The 25589-nt window shown below is 43.7% G+C and overlaps 1 non-coding gene across 1 annotated transcript; it reads right to left on the reverse strand.

The window, feature by feature from the left end:
- Positions 1 to 850: 850 nt before the first annotated feature.
- Positions 851 to 925, reverse strand: Trnas-uga (transfer RNA serine (anticodon UGA)). The gene has a single exon. It is a non-coding gene; the product is annotated as a tRNA-Ser (tRNA).
- Positions 926 to 25589: the final 24664 nt, after the last annotated feature.

Here is a 25589-nt window from a genome sequence, read left to right on the forward strand (position 1 = left end):
TACTATGAAACACATGTAAGCATCTATGAGCTCCTATTGTGTTAATGGATTCAGTATTGTGTTACTTATTGCTCCTGTATATTTTTGATGAACATAGCATTTTCCTATATGTATCTTTTCGTTGACACTCTTAATTGATACGATAGGTATAACGTTCTGATGAAGGCACTAAGTGCCCATTGTTGGGCTGCTGCTGGCTGCTTATTATTTCACTATATACGACTATAGTTGCTGAAAAAGAAAAAAAATACTTTTTCTTTAAAGTGCTGATTAGTGCATTTTATCAGTTGATTTGTATGCCTTTTTAAAATTTACAAAAGCTATCACTTATTCGAAGTTTCTGATTTTCCTCCTTTCTGTCATGTTCTTTATATTCAGTACTTGCTCTGCACAAGATATTCTTTTCCTAAATTTTGTTTGATACTCCTCTGGTAGCGGGTGGTGTATTCACTTCAGCTCTCTTTGAAGGTGCCTTGGACAAGATCTTGTACATGACTGACAAGAGGTAAATCCCTCTGTAACTGTTAGGATCAGTTCTCTTCCCTTGTTTTAGTGAATGTATTAGTGCTGTCCTCAATTCTGGTCGTAAGGTGTTTGTTATCCAAATTTCCCTAACGATTTCCGTTGGACGTAGACTAATATTGTCACTAGAGTCTTTCCACAATTCAGAAGTATAGTGTGTTCATCTGGTGTTTCATTACTCTTGTTTTACGATTTCTTTGATTTCCGTTATTGTTGGTGCCTCGAGGTCTACTTGTATTTGATTATGTTATCAAAATGAAAATTTAGATTTGGTTAATCACAGTTGTGAAGTTCTTTGAAGTAAAACTTCCTGGCAGATTAAAACTGTGTGCCCGACCGAGACTCGAACTCGGGACCTTTGCCTTTCACGGGCAAGTGCTCTACCAACTGAGCTACCGAAGCACGACTCACGTCCGGCACTCACAGCTTTACTTCTGCCAGTATCCGTCTCCTACCTCCCAATCTTTACAGAAGCTCTTCTGCAAACCTTGCAGAACTAGCACTCCTGAAAGAAAGGATACTGCGGAGACATGGGTTAGCCACAGCCTGGGGGATGTTTCCAGAATGAGATTTTCACTCTGCAGTGGAGTGTGCGCTGATATGAAACTTCCTGGCAGATTAAAACTGTGTGCCCGCCCGAGACTCGAACTCGGGACCTTTGCCTTTCGCGGGCAAGTGCTCTACCAACTGAGCTACCGAAGCACGACTCACGTCCGGCACTCACAGCTGTACTTCTGCCAGTATCCGTCTCCTACCTTCCAATCTTTACAGAAGCTCTTCTGCGAACCTTGCAGAACTAGCACTCCTGAAAGAAAGGATACTGCGGAGACATGGCTTAGCCACAGCCTGGGGGATGTTTCCAGAATGAGATTTTCACTCTGCAGCGGAGTGTGCGCTGATATAAAACTTCTTTGAAGTAGTTTACAAGTATTTTTACATGCTGTATTCTGTGTTTTTGGATCTATAAACTGTAACATTACTTTTAGTCCAGATATACGAAGCTTGTCTCTTTACTCATCACAATCATCATTCCAACAGGTTACGTTCCTTTTTTTTTAAGCGGATTAGTTTTCTCTGCAGTCTGAAGAATTTCTTTTTGGATGTTGATTGTTACATTTAGGAATTCGTTCTTCTGAATATATTTCGTATTCACTTTCTCTAGATAACTTCTGTATATCAGAAGGTGTTCTTTTTTCTAAATGTGATCCCAACCTTGAATTTAATGGTAGGTAGGTAGTAACCTGAGTCTAAACTGCACTGCAACAGTGTGATCGAGTTGTTCTTCACTAAAAATTGGGTGTGGTGATAACCATGTAGTTTGTTTTATAGGAAGCTGCTTGAAAAACGTAGATTACAGTAAATGAAACCAAATCAGCCAACTAGTTGCAATAAAAGGTGGTTTCATTCAACCTTCTTCAGAAGTACAGGTAACTAAAATTTCACCCTTTTAAAGCATGAAATAACGAAGCGATCTGAGGATTGTCCAATGATAAAATGCTGTCAGTGCATTTCTTTGTATACATTATTAAAGAAACTAGCGCTTATTATCAGGGCTTTGAAAGTAAGCTTTCAGTCGGTATGCAACTCATAACATGACCTGACATGTTAATTGACAGCTGCTATTACTGGATTTTAACTATTCTTACTTGACAAGTTCTGTCATAGGGCACATCCTATAGTCGTACTTTGAATAAACCACATTTTATTGCAAATGGTTGGCTGATTTGGATTAATTTACTTATATGTAACCTTTCCTGAAGCATAAGCGTGTTAAAAATATTGAATTAAGATTTTAGTACTATGTTAGCCGTTTAGTCCAAGAACTGTATGGTAGTCAGGTTTGGGGCAAGCAGGATGCAATGAGGAGGATCTGTTTACGCTTGAGAGCGTCAAGAAACCATTATTCACAACGAAACATTTGTTAACTTGAAATAGAGGCCTGTCTTCCACAGGCTGCCGGCAGCTCAGTAGAGCTGACGTTGTGTGGGTATAGTCAACAGTAGCACACTCGCATTGCTTGTCAGTTCTGCAGCGTTGCACAAGTTTCGCGCAGTAGCCATTACGTTACGAATGGTCGATGGCTCCATGCGTTGCATCTGGCGTGGCCTTCAATGGACAGCGTTAAACAGTAGCATCTGCTAGATGACCCTCGCAGCGCTATCGTTCAGGACGTGCGTCCAAAGTACTCGCCCTGTAGCCCAAATTGTGGCACTCTATGTGTTGAGCTTGACATGCGCACTACAACTATTTGGATGAGACAGTAACAGTTTCAGCTGCAAGAATACAGCGTGCGTCAAAGAACCTCCCCCTCGCGAAGATGGACGGAGTACAGCTCATTGCCCATGCTTCTCAAATATCCAGTAGACCAACAGAGGCGTCTTTCCACCACGTCAGTGATGACTCGGAAGCTGGTACTGCTGTTTGCAGTGGCAGTGTCTTCTCCATAGGTGACAGTAAACGACTGGGCGCGCTGACGGTCAGCTGCAAATGAGCATGAGATTAAGACAAGCGTTGTATTGATGCTGGTACTTTCTGTGTGCCTTCCGTAGCAATAACAGAATGTGTGCTAGTTTTCTCGAGTGGTCAGCTGTCCTAGTGGCTTTACACTCTCGTAACTTCGGCTTTCAGACGCTATTTTATGCTGCATCAGCGGCTGAATAGCTAATGTTGCGTTAGAAGTGGGCGTTTTAGTAACACTCTGCTCTGTCACCTGTATGATGATAACTTCGTATTGCTATGACGTCATTGTGCTCCGTTTGCTGACTGGAGTGTTCCGCCAGACCCACTCCTCGTAATCACTTTCGTGTTCATCCAAGTCTGATCATCATTTCCTCCTAGATACCAGTTTGCCAGTCACTGACTCAGCCGGCTTACTCCTATTACTGCCAGTGAAGAACTTAACAAATATTTAGCGTTAGCCTGCGATACCATTCCATGGGTGCAGCACTATGTTATACTGTCTGTACAGTCTGAAGAGTCTTTCTCTTTAAGCGTTGGTTCTTTTACGTACAAATAATTTTTGTACTGTGGATATTTCCTGAAAAGGTTTGCGAATTTGTACATCAAAGTCCCCAGGTAATATTACTGTGTTATTTCGGTGGAAAATGTATTATACAGTTTTAAATGATAAAAAGAATGGTTTCACTCATAAGAATGAATCGATAAGTCAGTTACCCAAAACGCTGAAGGGGTCTTTTCATTTGGAAGACAGGTTACAAGATTCAGCCGAGAGAGAAACTATATACTGTTTTTACATGAAAAGAAAGGATGAGTGATCCAACCCATATGCAATACTACAACTGACTTGCTTTCCTTTACCCCCTAATACTGATTTCCCTCTAAAGAAATGAATGAATGAAAGAGTGGATTCATTAACTAATTAGTGGAGAGTTGCGTTCTGAGGTATCCAAATAAACTTACTAATGTAGAGAAACAGTTCATCCACACGGGAAGTCTAGAATCGCAAGGATTTTTGTCCGTTATCGATGTCGATAGTGGCAAGATAATGGTCCTGAGAATTGCAAAACCTCAGCAAAATTTCTACAGTACTTCCTCAATCTAGCCGGACATACAAAACGAAGCTAAAGGAGGACTCTACTTTATATAGGTAGAGAGAGAAGGTCTAATGAAAAAGTAATTGTATTACTAAAACATGGAAACAACTCACATTTTACGTTTCCGTGTAGTAACGTTCGTCTGTTATCCTTCTGACACATAATGAAGGCAGGCTATGTTCAAATGACAAAAAATAAATTTATGTCATATGGCTGGAGTTTATCGGTTGCCGAATTTTTTTGCTTGCATGTTCGGTGATATCTTGCTTCCCGCCAAATTTTATGCCTGTAAGTCAACGGGAAGCACCCTATAGCTTTAAATGAGTGAATTTCCAAGGATCAAACTATGTAACACAAATGTGACATAAACGACAGTGTCTTTTTAATGCATTGACTTAGGAGCTTACAGCCTTTATGCTCGAACTGTAGACATTGGTATGTGGCAAAATTTAGAACTTGGTAAGCAATACTGTTCCAGAGAAAAAGGGTTCTTAAATGCGGACAGGCAGACTGATACTTAAAAAAATGACTAAAACTTACTTTTTTTCCATCCTTCACCCTCTCCCAATGTCCCTTTCAGCCTCCACCCCCGCCCCCCCCTCTAAGTTTCACCTGCAACTTTCACCTGCAACTTTCACTCCATCAAACTACTACACACTTATGTGCGCCGATCATAGTTTCTCCCTCCCCCACAAAACACACCCACAATCAATATTCGCCGTGCATGGTATCTGCACGATCTTCGATGCATTGTCACTGTCCATGCGGCTCCCACTGTCGGAGGTTCGAGTTCTCCCTCGGGTATGGGTGTGCGTGTTGTCCATAGTGTAAGTTAGTTTGAGTTAGATTAAGTAGTGTGTCGGCTTAGGGACGGATGACCTTAGCAGTTTGGTCCCATAAGACCGTACCACAAATTACCAGAAAATCACTATTCCTTCCCTTCTCTTACACGAATAATATAATTAAACAGAATTACACAAATACATAAACTAAAAAATAAAAAAAATAAAGAGTATAGGTTAAAGAGAAGCTAGTGGCGAGGTATTGCTGGCAACGATACAAAACGCTATACAGTCTCTGAAGTATGAAAACAAACATAAAACAGTGGTATGTCAAAACCTGTGCAGTGTAAAGCGTAAAAATCTCCTAGGGCTACAGAGAGACTAAAAGCTAGACCACAACTAGCGGTGTCTTAAGAAGAAAACCATAAACGATGTACTAGCAGACGACCTGTCCAGATGGAGGTGAGAAATCACCATAAGTAACAACCAGCATAGTTAACGAAACGTTTGTCGATCTTAAAGCAAATCAGAATTATATATATGTTGGAATATCGGATCCACTGCTGGATGTTTGTGTCGCTCTGGGAAAATATTTCGGCCACGTAACTCATTGCCCTCTTCAGGTGCTACCTGAGACTGCCATGTTTGAAGATCTTGTCTAGTATTTATGCACAGTGGGCGCTGGGTGCTCTCTTTGCCGTCCGCGCCCGCCTGGCGCTGCTTGTAATGTGTTGTCTCTTCCCCAGTGTTCGCTCAGACGTCCGCGTCCGACTTGGGTGCCATCTGTGGCAGCTCTCTGAGGCCTGTCCTGTGTTGGGCGTTCCGTTCGCGGTCCGCGCCCGCCAGGTGCTGCTGCTGAGGTTTTTACCCCTCCCTGGTGCTCCCACGGACATCCGCGCCCGGCTCGTCCACAATCTGTGGTCGTGGCAGTTGTCTGGGACCAGACCCGCATGTGGCGTTCTGTTCGTGGTCCGCGCCCGCTTGGCGCTGCTCCTGAGGTGTTGGCACTTCCCTGGTGCTCCGACGGACGTCAGCGCCCGCCTAGTCCACCATCTGCAGTTGTGGCAGCTATCTGAGGCCCGTCTCGCGTCAGGGGCTCTGTTCGAGGTCCGCGCCCGCCTGGCGCTGCTTGTAAGGTGTTGTTTCTTCCCCAGTGCTCCCTCGGCCGTCCGCTCCCGACTTGGTCTCCATCTGTGGCAGCTCTCGGAGACCTGGCCATTGTTGGGCGTTCCATTCGTTGTCCGCGCCCGCCTGGCGCTGATCCTGGGGCGTTGTCACTTCACTGGTGCTCTGACGGTCGTCCATGCTCAGCTCGTCCATGATCTGCGGTCATGGCGGATGTCAGAGACCCATCCTGCGTCGGGAGTTGCGTTCGCGGTCCGTACCCGCCTGGCGCAACTCCTGCAGTGTTACTGCTTCTTGAGCAGTTTGTTGGTTCAATTCGTTGAGCCCTCATAAGCTCCAGAGCCGGACACCACGCCGAGCTGAGCAGGTAACCGCTGTCTCGGTTTATTAGGTTGTCTGTGACCTTGATCTCGATGGCCTTCTTTATGAGACTGTCCCAAAATCTTGGTGTCTGTGTCACAATTTTGGTGTTGTTGTAGTCCATTGAGTGGCTGAGGTCCACACAGTGCTCCGCTATGGAAGATTTTGTTGCCTCTCTGTGTCTAGTGTGCCTCTGGTGTTCTTGGCACCTGACGTCCACCATCCTGGTTGTCTGGCCAATGTATGACTTTCCACACTGGCACGGGATGTTGTAAATGCCTGGTTTATATAGCTGCAGGTCGTCCTTCACACTCCCTAGCATAGTCCCAATTTTGGACGGTGGACAGATGATACTCTTTGTATCATATTTTCAGATAATTCTGCTGATCTTTGCAGAAATAGGTCCAGCATATGGCAGGTATTCCACCTTCTTCACCTCCTCTGGCTCCTCTTGTGTACCCTGTGGTTGACTGGTAGTACGAAGTGCCTGTTGGATGTCTGTGGAGGAGTATCCATTTCTACTGAACACCAGCTGTAGATGTTCTATCTCTGTGGCTAGACTTTCCGTATCTGACAGAGCTCAAGCCCTGTGAACTAATGTTTTCAAGACTCCATTATTCTGTGCCGGGTGATGGCAGCTACTGGCTTGAAGGTATAAGTCAGTGTGGGTGGGCTTACGATACACACTGTGCCCCAAAGTGTCATCTGCCTTCTTCCTGACCAGGACATCCAAGAATGGGAGCTGTCCATCCTTCTCTAGTTCCACAGTAAATTTTATACTTGGGTCGCGTGAATTTAGATGTTCCTAAACGTCATCTAGCTTCTCCCTACCATGGGGCCAAATGACAAAAGTGTCATCGACATACCTAAGAAAGCACTTGGGTTGGTAAGTGGCTGATGCAAGTGCCTCCTCATCGTATCTTTCCATGAAAAGGTAAGCTACCACTGGTGATAAAGGGCTGCCAATTGCCACTCCCTCCGTTTGCTCGTAAAATTGACCCCCATAAAGAAAATATGTTGAGGTCAGTAAATGCTTGAACAGGTTGAGCAGGGCACCATCGAACTTCTCTCCAATGATATTCAGTGCATCAGTGAAACTGACCATGCTGTCAGAGTCCACGATGTGTAGCTGCCTTAGCTGTTGTAGGAAGTCCTCCGAGTTCGGAATGTGGTGTGCACATTTGCCCACATATGGTGCCAATATCTTCTTCAGGTATTGTGCAGTGAGGTATGTCGCTGCACCGATGTTACTGACAATAGGTCGAAGAGGGACCCCCTCCTTGTGGACCTTGGGGAGTCCATAGAATCTGGGTGGTACAGGCGCTTTGGGATAAAGCTTCTTGGTGACCTGTTCAGGTAGACCTGTCTCCTTCAGCAACTTCTGGGTCTTCTTGTCCACCTTGTCAGTTTATTTGATTTACTGATGGTGCTTTATCTCAATAAATCGAAACATGTCTGGTGATAACACGCATTTCTATAGTTGCAACGGCGGAACGATAATACCCTCAAGAAAACAGCTTCATACGTCTTCCTGTTCCTGAGAAAAAGGGCACTTAACGAGTATATAGAGAGACAGAGAGAAAGACGGACAACAAAGTGACCGTATAAGTGTTCTGTTTTCACCAAGTGAGATACAGAACCCTAAAGATGAACGAATGCTTCTACCTGTACGAAAAACTGTAACAGATTGGTTTTCCTTGAATGAGGGTGTAATCCAATCGATGCATAAGACTACAGCCAATTCATTCAATTGTTTTCATTAAAGTTGATCCAATGAACTGGTTTCATTGAGAAGAATAAAAGAACAATTCAGCCAATATGTAATGCTACACTGAAAGAGCCGACAGTTTTCAACATCCGAATGAATGGATTCTTGTCGTTGTTCGGTGGCTCCCCTGAGTAGGGAAAACTGTAGGCAACGTGCAGCACAGGGACGCAACAGGCGGCAGGCGCCCTCTAGCGGGCTGCGCTGCCGCGCCGCCGGGCCCAGCGCAGGCCGGCAACTTCCCGCAGCTTGCCTCTTTGCGCCTTTGAAGGAAGCCGGGAAGCTCTCCTCGCCGCACCTGCCGCTGCCGCTGCCGCCCTTCCTTTTTCCCATGCCGCTAGGCAGGCCAAGTTCTAGGAAACATCGATCCACTTCCCGCCTCGCCGCGCCGCGCTGCGTCGCACCATGCCGAGGAGCTGCTCACCGCCGAGAGGACCTTCCAAACTGGATTTGCCGGACCAGTTGCGCCGCCCGGACAAACAAGCGACACAACACGCCGGTGAGTTGCAGTCGGTGCCAGCTACGCGTTTGGACTTTTTCCCGTTTGAAGTGAATTTTTATCTGAATTTAGACGAGAAAGACATCGATTGTGAAGTGGTGCTTACTGGTTTTTATGTTTTTACCTTTCAATATTTCAACAACAGTTATCATTTGCTGTGAATTACAGTAGTACATAAATAGACATTGCTCAACAAGTGTTAGCCATTTCCTATGTCTAAGCAATTTGTTAAAGAAATAGCATCAAAGTCTTAACTAAAGTGGAATGGCATAAATACATTTCCATGCAACAAATTTAACAAATTTAATAAATTTTTATTTAAAAAAAATTATGTTAAAACAACTCTAATGAAGAGCTATAAGGTAAACTCTTCAAATTTCACAACTTTATCTTGATGTTGAAACAAGGTTTAAAAACAATCTTGGAATTTCACAAATTCCTTTTTTCTACAAAGGAAAGGAAGGGCTCAAACTCGAAAGGCACCTAAAGAAGACGCAACTGTAAAGCTAGTTGTAAAATTTAACAGGTCTTCAGTTTCCTTAAGAAACCTTTAAAAGACACGACGTAAAATAAACCCTTGGAGCTATAAAAAATTTCTTTAATCAGCCAGAGGGATTTCATAGCCCAGTTCACATAGATGACATTAATATTATATTATTACGTTATGAATGTGATTTACTTGTTGTAAGATATCACGTACTCCAGATATTCTACAGAATAACCACGGACTAAACTGACTGACAAAACAGGTTGTGGCACCCAGATGGCATGATCACAAATCATTTTAGCTTTTTACACCTGCACACAATCGCCAGGTAGGTAACTGAACATGTTGCAATTTTCTTTTTTAATGTGTGTCAAATCTTATGGGGACTTAATTGCTAAGGTCATCAGTCCCTGAGCTTACGCACAACTTAACCTAAATTAACCTAAAAGAAACACACACACCCATGCCCGAGGGAGGGCTCGAACCTCCGCCGGGACAAGCTGAAATTTTCTGTGATAGGTTGAATGGTCATGAAACTACATTACTCTTTTGATTTTTAGTGTTGTTATCGGACCTGGTACGGCACATAAATACCGTGTACAGCGTGAGATGTTGAGTGTTCTCACTTAAAGGCATGGATATGTCACTCACACATTTGGAGAAAGCGTTATTAGTACCGGATGGAATATGAAAGAGGTTTTAAATGGGTCTCCTTTTGGCCGGCTGATCGTCTCCTGCAGTGTCTAGATTTGTTGGGCATTGAGATGTGAATCTGGTCTGTCGTTGGGATGCGTAAGAATGCAAGGGCAAGCATCCTTTTCATCACGGTTCTGGTAGACCACGTCTGACTGCCACAATGTAAAGTCACTATGTTTTGCTGGAAGCAAACCAAAACTCCTTCACAATGCGTGTACGATCCGAGAACAAGCAATGTATTCTGTGTCATCGTGCTTCATTTTGTAGTTCCTAATAATGACACCGAGCCTTCACCAATGACTGCTAAGGTTTTTGGTATCTGATGATGACAGTATCCGTAACGTTAATATATATATATATATATATATATATATATATATATATATATAATTTTAATATGCGATCCAGATGGGTTTATTTCCCAATATTGATAATGGTCGCGTACTCATGACGAAAAATGATTTCTTCTATTAATTCCTCCCTGTAAACTGATATCGTAATCTACTCTGCCAATCACATTTAAGTGCCTGGCACAATTTTAATAAGTGATCTGGACGGTTTTATTCACACAATATGACAGTGACTGCCTTAGTCTCTACATCTACATCTACATCCATACTCCGCAAGCCACTTGACGGTGTGTGGCGGAGGGTACCCTGAGTACCTCTATCGGTTCTCCCTTCTATTCCAGTCTCGTATTGTACGTGGAAAGAAGGATTGTCGGTATGCTTCTGTGTGGGCTCTAATCTCTCTGATTTTATCCTCATGGTCTCTTCGCGAGATATACGTAGGAGGGAGCAAAATACTGCTTGACTCTTCGGTGAAGGTATGTTCTCGAAACTTTAACAAAAGCCCGTACCGAGCTACTGAGCGTCTCTCCTGCAGAGTCTTCCACTGGAGTTTATCTATCATCTCCGTAACGCTTTCGCAATTACTAAATGATCCTGTAACGAAGCGCGCTGCTCTCCGTTGGATCTTCTCTATCTCTTCTATCAACCCTACCTGGTGCGGATCCCACACTGCTGAGCAGTATTCAATCATTGGGCGAACAAGCGTACTGTAACCTACTTCCTTTGTTGTCGGATTGCATTTCCTTAGGATTCTTCCAATGAATCTCAGTCTGGCATCTGCTTTACCGACAATCAACGTTATATGATCATTCCATTTTAAATGACTCCTAATGTGTACTCCCAGATAATTTATGGAATTAACTGCTTCCAGTTGCTGACCTGCTATTTTGTAGCTAAATGATAAGGGACCTATCTTTCTATGTATTTGCATCACATTACACTTGTCTCCATTGAGATTCAATTGCCATTCCGTGCACCATGCGTCAATGCGCTGCAGATCCTCCTGCATTTCAGTACAATTTTCCATTGTTACAACCTCTCGATACACCACAGCATCATCTGCAAAAAGCCTCAGTGAACTTCCGATGTCATCCACCAGGTCATTTATCTCCTAAATCGAAAGGGGAGGGGGGGATTGATGGGGGATAGTGGTTAAGTGATATTATTACTAGAATTGTCCCGACTGCAATGGGGTGAGGGGAAGGGAGGGATGATGGTCAGTAATAGCCCCAAACCCAATAAGGGGCACTGGAACACTTTATCATAAATGTAGCTGGTGGGAATGATGGTTAGATGAATTGTGGTCAATATTGTTGGGACAATTGACATAGTGACTGTCATCGCACCATATGTATATTTATCTCTATAGTCGAAATATGAGGTGTTTGGGGACTGTTGCAGGGCACATGCGTAGGTGTCGGAAATTCTAATTGTGACATCACATACACTTATGGCTCCTACGTTTAGAACAAGTCTCGATTCGTTTTCACCTCAGGAATAATTTCGGGAGAGTTGACACTAAATGCAAAATGCTGAGCTCTTACCAGCAAAGGGATAAATCGTCATCGTGTAAGTATTGCAAATGATACATAATAATAATGTACAGTACTGTTATTGTGTATGAGTGTTTTCTATCACAAATTATGTCGTACACTAACCTCTAAGTAAAGCGCCATTTGAAGCTTCAGTCAAGAAAATATTAGTGTTCAGCACATAAAACGATTTAAGCACAAGTGATATAAAGTGTGTAACTGTATTACCGGTTTAGTTTACAATTGCCGTTCAAGCTGGGAGCGCTGCAAACTGTCGACGTGTGCTGCTGTTAGTTGTTTCGGATGGCGCACGAACGGTATAACTGCGCTCCGTGAAAATGTAACACCGCTCGTGGATTGTACTTGGTATACGTTGCAGCAGATAAAACAAATATACATTTTGTTAACATTTTCTTGTACAGAAAAACAGTCGGAATTGACAGTAATAATATAAAACTGTTGTTTTACTTTTGAACAATGCAGATGAGTTTGCGTTTAGGAGACAACGGTATATTCGCGTTTAACATATCCTTCTGCAGGAAAACGTGGGAAATAAAAAACTGTTGTGTTACAATGTAATAACTAAAGTGAAGGCGTAATACATTTGCTATTAGCACATTCTTCCACGGAGAATCGTGTGAAATTAAAATAAAATTGTTGTTTGTGGATCTCATAACTTGAGTTTGGCGTGTAGCAGATAAAAATACATTTCGCTGTTAATACATTACTCTACAGGAAAGCATAAGAAATGAAAATGAAACAAATATTTCGGTGTACGGTCTAATAACTAATAAAGAGAGGTCCCCCATGAGGGGATCGACTTTTGAAACCATATATACGTTGGTGTAGGTTAGGGTCACAGACGTCACGTCCTGGAGCGATTCATCCTAGTGGAAACTCGTTTGGAAATTAAGGACGAAAAAATAAAAATAAAATATAAAATCGGAGGTTTACGCAAGAATCTATTCCATTAAAACAGAAAGCACGTACTGTCACCTGGAGTAGTGCGGTGTAGGAGATCGTGGTTTCAAATCTTGTCTGGCCCTACATATTTCTTTTATTTTCAAATCTACATCGAAATAACTTTGATCACTATATTATTAAATCTTGTAGCGAAAAATACGTTTCTGCCCACAATGCACGACCAATAGAAACAGATTATTTTACTTTTGTATTTCAACCAATACGTCAGCATTTTCAAACGTTTAAATATTATATAAGGTATATAAAAATTATCAAAATCACACAGACAAGGATTCCAAATGAGAAAAGAAAGACAGGAACAAGAAATGTGACGTATTGGAAAAAGTTAATACTATGTTTTCAACAACCTTTAATCCACATGTGAACAGCTAGCTCATCTGCTCACAATTCTCTGTCACCTGATGACACTGTAGAGCTGTTACTGTTGTCCGAAGCAGCTGTCTCTGTCAAGTGTGAATTTACCTCGAACGAAATTTCGCTGTCACTGTCTGGTTGATTTGAATTGTTACGCTCTCAGTAGCTTCGCTCATTAGTGCACCTCTGTGGCAGAATTCGTTCCTAACAGTTTTCATTTTATCACACGCTTTCTTCGAGTCGTCTTTCGTAATGCTCTACATTGCAGGCGTAACCATTCGCTTACGGTGGGAAAGGCTAACGTTGCTGACGATGTTCAGTGAAACTTCCTGTTTCATTAAATTCCAGATAAGTTCAAGGAGATTCATATCACAGTTGTAAGTTGGGAAGCGTAACACTAAGTTCTTTCCTGGATTCTTTAAGTATTCCTTCCACTGTATATGCTGGCTCGTGTTTGTAACGTTTCACGACTTCCAAGACCTCTTTTCGTGTTAAATCCGCACCGAACGGAATTTTATACTTAGTCAGCCATGACTGTGTATCTTCTTGACGAGAATATGTGTTAGGCACTTTATTTTTGTGAACACAAACGTAGGGTAGATTGTTTAACACCACAATACTTGATCCTGGAATATGTGGCGCTCTTACTACCATTTCATACAATTGTCACTGTTCGTTTCACTGTGATAATCTTCCGATGTTGATCTCGAATCATAGATGAGATCTAAATTATCACTAAATCCCATTTCTCCTCCTGCGTGAATCACTATTGCTCTTTGTTCACTACTTACTTTTTCCGCACACCTAATACGTCTCTATGCTCCCAACATTTACGGAGGGTATAGCGTGTGTGTACCCATGTTTCATGAATATACACGAATGGTTTATTGGAATCTTTCCCGTTTTCTCACTAAGTTCTAAGAAAGCATGTACGCAATGCTACAATGTACTCCTCAACCAGAAATGTAGTCAGTTTTCACTTTTTTTTTTTTAAACGAAACCCCATATCCATCAAAATTTCCCAGAAAGCTGTTCGTTTCCCCATGAAATTTAAGTCTGTATCCTTCTTCACCCAACTTCATAGCTTTTGAAGAGTGAGTACTTCTCTTTTAACGTCGTATTATTCCAAGAACTTACCTCTCGGTAAAGACTTATCAAATCGTCGACGCAGTTTGTTTTCTTCCTCAGTTTCTTCGTCCTTGGTGTCACCATTTTCTGTCCACTCCTTCTAGCCTTCTTAACATCTTTCATAACACTACGCATAATCGTTATACTCTTTCCTACGGCAATCGCTGCTCTCCTCAGAGCTCTTTCTATCGGTGTTAGTAACCCTCCCAGTTTTTCTGCTCGACAGAACCGAACTTCGTCATTAATCAAGACTTTTCCGTCTAGCACACTCTTCGATAATTTATATTTGCTTAATGACAATCCATTTTAGCACACGCTAAGAATAGACAGCACTAATGACGATAACGTGATATAATTACGAGCCACGTGCGTCATTCGTGTACTGTCGAGTATTGTCGGAAAACTTCAGCCTCGTCAGTATGCAAAGTAAGGTTAGTTCCTCTTTCCGCCGTCGGCAATTGTAAAATGAATAGGAAATACTTGCTCCTACTATCTTTTGGATCTGAGGATGATATTTTTCCGAAATTTTAATAGCATGACTCCAGTCTCATAGATTCTATACTTCGACTTGAATAGTTACGTTGTTACTACGTTCCCAATGATCTCAGAAATCCCGAAGGAACGTTGCCCGTGCCTTCCGCTTTACTTGATCACAAGTCTTCCAAAGCTCTGTTAAACTTTGGTTGTAATAATGGATCTCCTATGTTCCATATCGACTCCCTCAGACAGTTCACGCCCCTCCCAGACGCCTTCATTGTACTCTTTCCACCTATCCGTTCTTTCGTCTGTGTGAAAGAGTGTAATTACTTTAACCCACTTAATGTTGAAGCCTTTGCTTTTTATTTCACTGATTAATGTTTTGAGTTTTATACATGCTGAATCATTCTTCCCAACAGTTTCTGTTAAATACTTCTGTCAACAACTGAATTAAAATACTTTATTTAGGGAATGCTTGTTACCATGAACTGTTAGATTTCTCTGTATCTCTAATGGACATTACAATGAAAGTTAATCGATTGTCTTCAAATGGTGTACAGATGTGGTTGGGCTATGGTTTTACTGTTCGTTCTTCAGAATGAAGCTTTAATTTTTAATTTTACTATTTCCGGAAGTCGGACTAGCAACACACTAGCAGATAGAAAGAAACGGGACAACTGTAACGGACGCCAAAATGACGTGCGTCCTCCCTCTGACGGCTTGATGTCTGCTGGAGGCTCAGTGAGGTGTCTGAAGGTCTTTGGTGGAATGGCTGTCCATTCTTCCTTCAGAGCCGAAAACCAGAGAAGATAGTGTACTTAGACACTGTGTTCTGGAGGGAAGTTGACCCGCCAGCCGCTGTGGCCGAGAAGTTCTAGGCGCTTCATTATAGAACCGCGCTGCTGCTACGGTTGCAAGTTCGAAACCTGCCTTGGTCGTGGATGTGTGTGGTGTCCTTAAGTTAGTTAAATTTAAGTAGTTCTAAGTCTAGGGGACTGATGACATCAGATGTTAAGTACCATAGCGCTTAGAGCCATTTTAACCATTTGAAGTTGGCACGCTAATTCATCTTAAAGGTGTACCATTCGATTTGGGTTTGGACTCTGGAGAGGCCAATACATTACAAGAATGTTATTGTCCACAAAAATATTGCCTCATAGATTACGCTTTATAACCGGGAACGCTGATACAAATATAGTTTCTTAACAGTTCCTCTACTGTGCACTTTGCACATCCTTCCGAATTTAGCGTTTTCTTAAGCGCAATAGGGGAATCAGAAACCAATCACGAAAAGCACCCCTACTCTGTAACACCACCACCTCTGCACTTCGCTGATGGCACTACACATGATGACAAGTAACGTTCTGCAGGCAGTCTCCAAACCCTAGCTTATCCGTCGATCTGTCATTTGTTATAGCGTGATTTATCACTTCAACTTAATCAATTCCAGTCATTGACTGCCCAGTGACGTCACTCTTTACCCCATCCTAAGCGTCGCTCAGCAATGACTCAGAAATGTGAGGCTTAAAAGAAACGGCTTGGCTGTAGTACCCCTTTCTTTTTTAAACTCCCCGCGCACAGTCATTGAACTAGCTAGTTTGCTGGTAGGGCTTTCGAGCTCACAAGAGATTCATTCCAACTCATTTCATGCGATTTTGTACAACTGACCCCACCAAAGCTCGACGGTTTCCATCCGACAGTACATGAGCCTTGGTTTAGCTATGTTTGTTCCTAAACTTTTCCACTTCACGGTCACATCAGCATCAGTCCACCTTGGAAGTTTTGGAAGTATTGAAATGTGAAGTGGAGGCGACATCCCCTACAAGGAAACGTTTTCTCAGTGAGCTCTACTGTGCGACTCATTCTGGTGTCACCGCTTCTCTTCAGACAACTACACACTGGCAGGCTCGCCTGTTGTGACATCTACTCGTCATTCCCGGTTAAAGAGGTGTGTGATCAGATAGTCTAAGTTAAACGTAAAATACCTGCAAGATTATGCACAGCAAAAGGTGGAACATATCTTATATACATTTGCAAAGCTGTTTTACGCTGAAACAGTGGTGCAAATATAGTGTGATCCTGGCAAAAATATCATTCATAGTATAGTTTGCTAGGCACTGACGGCGTATCGTTGGTCTGTGTTACTTACGAGCATCTGGTCGTCTAGCTTGTAGCACTGCCGTCAGCATCCAGATTTAGTTAAGATGTACTTAAGGATGCACAAACAATTTAAAGCCGGGGTTGCTATTAGCGTTATAATTACTCATGTACTCACGGGCAAGAAAATAGAATATGTGGAAAGAAATATTGTTTTCAAGACAACAGAAAATTTTACTGTTGATGGTTGTAAGATGGCTTAAGCGGTAGTAAAACTATGAATGAGTACTGGAGATGAATCATAACAACCATTACTCGAAAAATTACCAATTATGGTTATTTATTACTGTACGACATTACTGTAAACATACTGCATTGATTCCCGATTGCCTCCTAGTGTATAAAGACAAGTAGACGTTTAACATCATTATCAAAAATATATAAAAGTTCTTGAATGAAATACCTCACTTACATGAAACTCCATTTATTGTATATGGATTATAAATATGCATTTATAATTACCCAACTATATAAAGACAAGTTCTTGACTGATTTAGTTGAAATTTTTATATCGTATTCTAATTATCGTTCCGATGGACAAAGGTCACATACTTTTAATACATGTATGTAAATAACACACAAAGACGAAATACTGGTGACAAAGATCTCGACAAGTACTTGATCGATGTACTTCATATTTATACACGACATTCTAATAAACGTTTGGGGTGACGTAGGTTACACATTTTTTTAAGTAATTGTTACAAACACACACACTAGCAAACACACACACACACACACACACACACACACACAGCTGCCGCCACTGATGTATTTTATGCAACCCTCAAGACCTTGAAAAACGACAAGTGAGATTTTCATATTTTCCCTTCAGGCCACGGTTTTCAAGTTATTCAATAAAAACAGGTGTTAATGTCAGTTTCGTATCTTTGGCCTCAGTAATTCGAGAACTACGACCTCTAGCCAAAACTATATTAAATTTTATTTAAAAATGTCCTGTTCATTTTTTGTCCCTTAATGCGGGCAAGAGAATATCAGTACTTTGCGCGTGGTGTTCTATGGCGTTTTGTGTTAGCCAGAGAGAGAGAGAGAGAGAGAGAGAGAGAGAGAGAGAGAGAGAGAGACAAGGATTACCAAAAATTCCAAAAATGTTTTTGATCAGTTAACTTCAAATTTCCAAACTATACTCTAATCAGCATTTGGAGGAGGTATGCCTTGTATTTTAATATACATGGAATCAAGGAACCTATATAATATATAAAAAAGAAAAGTTGTTGGCAAAAATCTCGAAAAAATCTTGAGCGATTTGCTTCAATTTTTACTCGATACTCAAATAAACATTGAGGAGCGCATAGGCTACAAGTTGTTATAAACAAAAATGTTGAGATTTTCTGTTGACACTGACTACATGGAAGAAAAAGCTGTACCATGATGAGCTGTGAAAACGTGTGGGTTCGTTTTCTGTCTTGCCGTCAGCTTTAACTTCGATACCAGGGCTTCTAAACAACTGGACGAACTTTTTCTCCCATATACAGGGTGAACATTAATGAAAGGAACAAAGTGCAGGGACTGATTCCTGAATGGAAATGGAGGATAAGAGTCTGAGGCACATGTGTCCGAAAAATGTCGTTGCCCCAGTAGACTCCGCTGTCGAATGACAGTTCATCTGATTACGTGCGTGTGCTCTCTTTGAGTTGCAGGCTGTGTGGCTTACAGCATACAGAGCGCTGCAGAGTGTTTTGGTACTCATGTCGGGAACAAGCCAAGATTGTGTCTGTGTGCGACCAAGCAGATTGAAACGGTCGAGAGGCAGCACGGCCATACCAAAGAGACACACCAGCCACCTCACACAGCATTTGAAGTTCATTTTGGGAGTTTTTGTGATCAAGACTCCTTTAAGACAAATTAAGGTGCCAGGAATGTGGCAGACGGTGCATATACACTCCTGGAAATGGAAAAAAGAACACATTGACACCGGTGTGTCAGACCCACCATACTTGCTCCGGACACTGCCAGAGGGCTGTACAAGCAATGATCACACGCACGGCACAGCGGACACACCAGGAACCGCGGTGTTGGCCGTCGAATGGCGCTAGCTGCGCAGCATTTGTGCACCGCCGCCGTCAGTGTCAGACAGTTTGCTGTGGCATACGGAGCTCCATCGCAGTCTTTAACACTGGTAGCATGCCGCGACAGCGTGGACGAGAACCGTATGTGCAGTTGACGGACTTTGAGCGAGGGCGTATAGTGGGCATGCGGGAGGCCGGGTGGACGTACCGCCGAATTGCTCAACACGTGGGGCGTGAGGTCTCCACAGTACATCGATGTTGTCGCCAGTGGACGGTGGAAGGTGCACGTGCCCGTCGACCTGGGACCGGCCCGCAGCGACGCACGGATGCACGCCAAGACCGTAGGATCCTACGCAGTGCCGTAGGGGACCGCACCGCCACTTCCCAGCAAATTAGGAACACTGTTGCTCCTGGGGTATCGGCGAGGACCATTCGCAACCGTCTCCATGAAGCTGGGCTACTGTCCCGCACACCGTTAGGCCGTCTTCCGCTCACGCCCGCCTCCAGTGGTGTCGCGACAGGCGTGAATGGAGGGACGAATGGAGACGTGTCGTCTTCAGCGATGAGAGTCGCTTCTGCCTTGGTGCCAATGATGGTCGTATGCGTGTTTGGCGCCGTGAAGGTGAGCGCCACAATTAGGACTGCATACGACCGAGGCACACATGGCCAACACCCGGCATCATGGTGTGGGGAGCGATCTCCTACACTGGCCGTACACCTCTGGTGATCGTCGAGGGGACACTGAATAGTGCACGGTACATCCAAACCGTCATCGAACCCATCGTTCTACCATTCCTAGACCGGCAAGGGAACTTGCTGTTCCAACAGGACAATGCACGTCCGCATTTATCCCGTGCCACCCAACGTGCTCTAGAAGGTGTAAGTCAACTACCCTGGCCAGCAAGATCTCCGGATCTGTCCCTCATTGAGCATGTTTGGGACTGGATGAAGCGTCGTCTCACGCGGTCTGCACGTCCAGCACGAACGCTGGTCCAACTGAGGCGCCAGGTGGAAATGGCATGGCAAGCCGTTCCACAGGACTACATCCAGCATCTCTACGATCGTCTCCATGGGAGAATAGCTGCCTGCATTGCTGCGAAAGTTGGATATACACTGTACTAGTGCCGACATTGTGCATGCTCTGTTGCCTGTGTCTATGTGCCTGTGGTTCTGTCAGTGTGATCATGTGATGTATCTGACCCCAAGAATGTGTCAATAAAGTTTCCCCTTCCTGGGACAATGAATTCACGGTGTTCTTATTTCAATTTCCAGGAGTGTATTTTATTCGGAGAACCTGTTTCTATGGGGTATGTAGACGGAGTGGCCAACATCGTGTGAACCAAAGTACGATTATGTGTATCCTGCATGACAACCGCTGCTATCCGTGTCAGCTCCAACGAATGCATGGATTATCAGCAGCGGATTTCCCTGTACGGGCAGGATTTTATGGACGGCTTTTGCAACAAAACATCACAATTACGGGATTTCTGTCACCAGTCCTCCTCACAGTACATTGCGCGAATCACACAGCCTGCAACACACAAGGAACACACGACACGTGGTAAAACCAACTGTCAATCGTTGGCAGCCTCTAAAGTGGCAACGATGCATTTCCGGTCACATGCTGATAGGGACTTTTCCTGTCTCTTACAGTCAGGAATCGGTCCCTGTAGTTTGTCGGTTTCATTAATGTTCACCCTGTATATTCTTTCACCTTACATATAATTTTAAACAAAGATTTTTTGTTTTTCTCTCTCAGTCGATCGTAACACAGAACAGGAAAGTTGTAATTACGGATTATCAGGGTATCAATAGAATACTACTAGGCAATCTGAATCGTCTGAAATTTTTTAACCATACCTATTAGCATAGAAAAGCTATTCCACTACCCCCCACAGATTCTGCAAGGGCGATTAACTCTCATTCCCTGTGTACCAATGATCCCAAACGATTTACCCATTCATTTTAAGCGACTTAAGTTCCAAATCAAGTCGTATAACCCTAGCCTACTTGTTTGTTAGATAGTTTAATTAATTTCTTTGCGTGTTTTTGGGTACTTGCATTGTTTAATTCATATATTTCGGGCGTATTATAGTATTTGACAGTTGTAGCATCGCGCTTTAGTGTTTACTTCGTAGATTCTTATTTAAATTGCGTGTGAGTTTCGTATAGGAGGTGCAATTTCGAGTTTTAGTTACTGTAAATTCAGCAGATTGTAGCGCAGTCGTTAGGCATTTGTACAGGTTAGTTGATACATTTTTTGCGTGTTTCGCTTGCGTTATCTAGGCCCGGACTCGTGTTTCGGTAATTGTTGTTCAACATCGATTAGAATGGACAGGGAGTGCGATTGCTGTGTTCGGATGAGGGCTGACTTGGCATCCCTTCGCTCACAGCTGCAATCGGCGCTGACTTCGGTCGCGCAGCTTGAGGCTGTTGCCAATGGGCACCACTTTGGGGAGCCGGACTTGGGTATCACGGGGATGTCAACCTCGTCCCGTCTGTCCCCAGATCGGTCTGCCGCTGTGGTTGCCCCGGTTGCTGCCCGCAGTGGGGCTGAGCCCTCGCCTGTGGTTGATTGGGAGGTCGTTCCAAGGCGTGGCACGCAGCGAAAGGCGTCCCCGGAGGCTGATCAGAAAGCCTCCCCGGTGCGTCTGACAAACCGGTTTCAGGCACTGTCTCTGGCTGAGCCAGATGCAGCTGCCTGCCCTGTTTCAGAGGATCATTCTCAGCCTTCAAGGTCCGGGCAATCGCAGAGGGTGGGCTTACTGGTAGTTGGGAGCTCCAATATTAGGCGCGTAATGGGGCCCCTTAGGGATACGGCGGCTAAGGATGGGAAGAAATCCAGTGTGCTACCCGTGTGCATTCCGGGAGGAGTCATTCCTGATGTGGAAAGAGTCCTTCCGGATGCCATGAAGAGCACAGGGTGCAGCCAGCTGCAGGTGGTGGCACATGTCGGCACTAATGACGTGTGTCGCTTTGCATCTGAGGAAATTCTCTCTGGATTCCAGCGGCTATCTGATTTGGTGAAACCTGCCGGTCTTGCTTACGAGATGAAGGCAGAGCTCACCATCTGCAGCATCGCTGACAGAACCGACTGCGGACCTTTGGTGCAGAGCCGGGTGGAGGGTCTGAATCAGAGGCTCAGACGGTTTTGCGACCGTATTGGCTGCAGATTTCTTGACTTGCGCCATAGGGTGGTGGGGTTTCGGGTTCCGCTGAATAGGTCAGGAGTTCACTGCACTCAGCTGGCGGCTACACGGGTAGCGGAGGCTGTGTGGCGTGGACTGGGCGGTTTTTTTAGGTTAGAAGGCCTCGGGAAAGTGCGAGATGGGCTGCAATATCAAAAGGTGCTTGGCAATTACAGGACGTGCTTGGATCAATGAACAGTTGGAATTATAGTTGTAAACTGTTGTAGTTGTGCTGGAAAAGTCCCTGAGCTTCAAGCGCTAATAGAAAGAACAGAAGCTGGTATCGTTATAGGTACAGAAAGCTGGCTAAAGCCTGAAATAAGTTCTGCAGAAATTTTTACGAAGTCTCAGACGGTGTTCAGGAAAGATAGATTAGGCAGAATTGGTGGTGGAGTGTTTGCGTCTGTCAGTAGTGGTTTATCTTGTAGTGAAGTCGAAGTAGATACTCCGTGCGAATTGGTATGGGTGGAGGTTATACTTAACAGCCGAATTAAGTTAATAATTGGCTCCTTTACCGACCCCCAAACTCCGATGATACAGTTGCGGAACAGTTCAGAGAAAGTATGAGTCTCGTAACAAATAAATACCCCACTCATACGGTTATAGTTGGTGGGGACTTCAACCTACCCTCGGTATGTTGGCAAAAATACTTGTTCAAAACCGGTGGTAGGCAGAAAACGTCTTCCGAGATTGTCCCAAATGCTTTCTCCGAAAATTATTTCAAGCAGTTAGTCCACGAACCCACGCGAATTGTAAATGGTTGCGAAAACGCACTTGACCTCTTAGCCACAAACAATCCAGAGCTGATAGAGAGCATCATGACTGATACAGGGATTAGTGATCACAAGGTCATTGTAGCTAGGCTTAATACCATTTCTTCCAAATCCATCAGAAACAAACGCAAAATAATTTTATTTAAAAAAGCGGATAAAGTGCCACTAGAAGCCTTCCTAAAAGACAATTTTCATTCCTTCCGAAATGACTATGCGAATGTAGACGAGATGTGGCTCAAATTCAAAGATATAGTAGCAACAGCAATTGAGATATTCATACCTCATAAATTGGTAAGAGATGGAACGGATCCCCCGTGGTACACAAAAAAGGTCCGAACGCTGTTGCAGAGGCAACGGAAAAAGCATGCGAAGTTCAGAAAAACGCGAAATCCCGAAGATGGGCTAAAATTTACAGACGCGCGAAATTTGGCACCTACTTCGATGCGAGATGCCTTTAATAGGTTCCACAACGAAACATTGTCTCGAAATTTGGTAGAAAATCCGAAGAAATTCTGGTCGTATGAAAAGTACACAAGCGGCAAGACGCAGTCAATACCTTCGCTGCGCAGTGCCGATGGTACTGTTATCGACGACTGTGCCACTAAAGCGGAGTTATTGAACGCAGTTTTCCGAAATTCCTTCACCAGGGAAGACGAATGGAATATTCCAGAATTTGAAACACGAACATCTGCTAGCATGAGTTTCTTAGAAGTAGATACCTTAGGGGTTGCGAAGCAACTCAAATCGCTTGATACGGGCAAGTCTTCAGGTCCAGATTGTATACCGATTAGGTTCCTTTCAGATTACGCTGATACTATAGCTCCCTACTTAGCACTCATATACAACCGCTCGCTCACCGATAGATCTGTACCTACAGATTGGAAAATTGCGCAGGTCGCACCAGTGTTCAAGAAGGGTAGTAGGAGTAATCCATTTAACTACAGACCTATATCATTGACGTCGGTTTGCAGTAGAGTTTTGGAGCATATACCGTATTCAAACATTATGAATCACCTCGAAGGGAACGATCTATTGACACCTAATCAGCATGGCTTCAGAAAACATCGCTCTTGTGCAACGCAGCTAGCTCTTTATTCACACGAAGTAATGGCCGCTATCGACAGGGGATCTCAAGTTGATTCCGTATTTCTAGATTTCCGGAAAGCTTTTGACACCGTTCCTCATAAGCGACTTCTAATCAAGCTGCGGAGCTATGGGGTATCGTCTCAGTTGTGCGACTGGATTCGTGATTTCCTGTCAGGAAGGTCGCAGTTCGTAGTAATAGACGGCAAATCATCGAGTAAAACTGAAGTGATATCAGGTGTTCCCCAGGGAAGCGTCCTGGGACCTCTACTGTTCCTGATCTATATAAATGACCTGGGTGACAATCTGAGCAGTTCTCTTAGACTGTTCGCAGATGATGCTGTAATTTACCGTCTAGTAAGGTCATCCGAAGACCAGTATCAGTTGCTAAGCGATTTAGAAAAGATTGCTGTATGGTGTGTCAGGTGGCAGTTGACGCTAAATAACGAAAAGTGTGAGATGATCTACATGAGTTCCAAGAGAAATCCGTTGGAATTCGATTACTGGATAAATAGTACAATTCTCAAGGCTGTCAATTCAACTAAGTACCTGGGTGTTAAAATTACGAATAACTTCAGTTGGAAGGACCACATACATAATATTGTCGGAAAGGCGAGCCAAAGGTTGCGTTTCATTGGCAGGACACTTAGAAGATGCAACAAGTCCACTAAAGAGACAGCTTACACTACACTCGTTCGTCCTCTGTTAGAATATTGCTGCGCAGTGTGGGATCCTTACCAGGTGGGATTGACGGAGGACATCGAAAGGGTGCAAAAAAGGGCAGCTCGTTTTGTATTATCACGTTATAGGGGAGAGAGTGTGGCAGATATGATACACGAGTTGGGTTGGAAGTCATTAAAGCATAGACGTTTTTCGTCGCAGCGAGACCTTTTTACGAAATTTCAGTCACCAACCTTCTCTTCCGAATACGAAAATATTTTGTTGAGCCCAACCTACATAGGTAGGAATGATCATCAAAATAAAATAAGAGAAATCAGAGCTCGAACAGAAAGGATTAGGTGTTCCTTTTTCCCGCTCTCTGTTCGGGAGTGGAATAGTAGAGAGATAGTATGATTGTGGTTCGATGAACCCTCTGCCAAGCACTTAAATGTGAATTGCAGAGTTGTCATGTACATGTAGATGTACCATTCCCACTGCTAGACATTAAAATTGCTACACCAAGAAGAGATGCAGATGATAAACGGGTATTCATTGGACAAATATATTATAATAGGGCTGACATGTGATCACATTTTCACGCAATTTCGGTGCATGAATCCTGAGAAATCAGTACCCAGAACAACCACCTCTAGCCGTAATAACGGCCTTCATACGCCTGGGCATTGAGTCAAACAGAGCTTGGATAGCGTGTACAGGTACAGCTGCCCATGCAGCTTCAACACGATACCACAGTTCATCAAGAGTAGTGACTGGCGTATTGTGACGAGCCAGTTTGCTCGTCCACCATTGAGCAGACTTTTCAATTGGTGAGAGATCTGGAAAATGTGCTGGCCAGGGCACCGATAAAACATTTTCTGTATCGAGAAATGCCCGTACAGGACCTGCAACATGCGGTCGTGCATTATCCTGCTGAAATGTAGGGTTTGGCAGGGATCGAATGAATAGTAGAGCCACGGTCGTAACACATCTGAAATGTAACGTCCACTGTTCAAAGTGCCGTCAATGCGACCAAGAGGTGACCGAGACGTGTAACCAAGGGACCCCATACCATCACGCCGGGTA

Source organism: Schistocerca gregaria, chromosome 5 (assembly GCF_023897955.1).
Source record: "Schistocerca gregaria isolate iqSchGreg1 chromosome 5, iqSchGreg1.2, whole genome shotgun sequence".
Lineage (NCBI taxonomy): Eukaryota > Metazoa > Arthropoda > Insecta > Orthoptera > Acrididae > Schistocerca > Schistocerca gregaria.